The sequence below is a fragment of the Schistocerca nitens genome, chromosome 5 (assembly GCF_023898315.1).
Source record: "Schistocerca nitens isolate TAMUIC-IGC-003100 chromosome 5, iqSchNite1.1, whole genome shotgun sequence".
NCBI classification, from domain to species: Eukaryota; Metazoa; Arthropoda; class Insecta; order Orthoptera; family Acrididae; genus Schistocerca; species Schistocerca nitens.
The window spans coordinates 203076663-203078386 of NC_064618.1; the positions used below are offsets into that span (position 1 = coordinate 203076663).

A 1724-nucleotide genomic window follows, 5' to 3' on the forward strand; every position below is an offset into this window, starting at 1 on the left:
GTTCTCTGTCAGCTTTTTTGAGATGCAGTTCATATTATTGTTTCTTTTCTGTGACTTCTTCTGCACATAATTCTGGGTTATTTATTGCAATTAGAAATCCATCACATTTTGAACAGGTGTCTCTTTTTGGTAATTTGAAGCCTATGTTAAATTCAGATACGAAAATGTCTCTGAATTTACTTTCAGATACTGCAGGAACCTGCTTTTCCTTGCAGTATTCTGAGTATTTATCTCGAAATAAGGAAGCAGTTGTGAGATCACAATCCAAATACACTTTATTGGGGTTCTGTTGCCTACTGTAATGACATATTTCGGTATGGCGTTGAGAAATTCTCTAACACTTTGTACCGCTTCGTCTTGAAATTTATGTGGGTAGTTTCCATGTTTTCCTGAAAAAAAAAGATGAGCTTACATCCTCTTCCTAATAGAAATATTTGTATAGTACTCAGTTTGAGTACAACCCTAACTTATAGCACAGAGTTACATACATACCTCTTCCATCTTCTTTTGGCACTGCAAATCCCTGCTTCATTTGATGTTGCAAATTCCTCACTCTTCATGCATGTATCTGTAAGCCATGAACCCTTAGGGAAGCTTCCTTGCAGATCATGACTTCTATTCCGCATACCCTCACATTATAAGAAAATGTAACATCCCTGGATGATATTTTCTTGGAAGCCATTTTTGGATAGCTCTGAAAGAAATTATGACAAATATAACAAAATGAAATAAATAGGCAAAATATTAAACCATTTTTATTTAAATAGTGAACAAACCTCCGCTTTTTCGGTTTCATTTTCATACAGCTCATCAGGTAAGTATTCTGGGCATTAAAGTTTCCTATGTCCCAAAATGAATGAAAAATGTTTTCTTCCTCTCCAAGCAGTTTTGTGAAGCATTTATTTAAACAAGTACAGGGACTTCCTATAGTAGCAGCCTGAACAGTCTTGTGGGTTATTAAAGACTTATACTGCTAACCAGCATTTCGTCGAAGTTTTGCTTTATTTTTCTTCCACTGATCAATATTTCGCTTTCTTTTCCGTGAAGGTTTTGGTTTTTCGGGTGATTCTTCATTTATTCTACTTATTTCAAGCTATAATATGAAGAGCAAAATAGTCTAAGAATTTGTGTGAGATATAGTCATAAGCCACACAAAACATTAAATTTCGCTAAAATCACATTAATGAGAAAATATTTTGTACACATCTTTTGCCTATGAAACTACATTATTGCACCATTAAGCAGTAATATAAATGTGCCCATCAAGTTTCATCATTAACACACAGGATGGCTGTCAAATGCGTTGGCAATGTTGAGAGAAACAAAGTCACAAGCCACAGAAAATTAATCGCCAGAAATAAACCGTTTTATATACTTACCGAAGCATCATCTGAGCTGGAACTGCTGGTCGATGGATGCCAAGATTCATCACTGACAGGATCCAAAGGGTAAAGCTCTTCACTTCCACTACTGTTTGTGTCAATTATGCGTTGAAGACCCGAAGACGCTTCAGACGTTCCTGACCCACCTGCCATCTTGCCGTGGCTTGTGACTATGTATCTTCTGAAACTACTACCAGATGGCACAGCATAGAACTGCACTCCATCATAGCCTGCCATATGTTGCAGTAAAATGGAACTTTTTCAACACATTGTGAAAAAGACATTGTTAAGAATGCCGCAACATGAAAAAATTTCGTGAAAGTTGTGGCTTATGACTATATC

At 36.3% G+C, this 1724-nt stretch overlaps 1 long non-coding RNA gene across 1 annotated transcript; it reads right to left on the reverse strand.

Annotated features, from left to right (window-relative positions):
- Positions 1-231: 231 nt before the first annotated feature.
- LOC126259960 (uncharacterized) lies at positions 232-923 on the reverse strand. The gene is made up of 3 exons (XR_007546578.1): positions 777-923; positions 493-694; positions 232-389 (listed from the first exon to the last, which is right to left on the reverse strand). It is a non-coding gene; the product is annotated as an uncharacterized LOC126259960 (long non-coding RNA).
- Positions 924-1724: the final 801 nt, after the last annotated feature.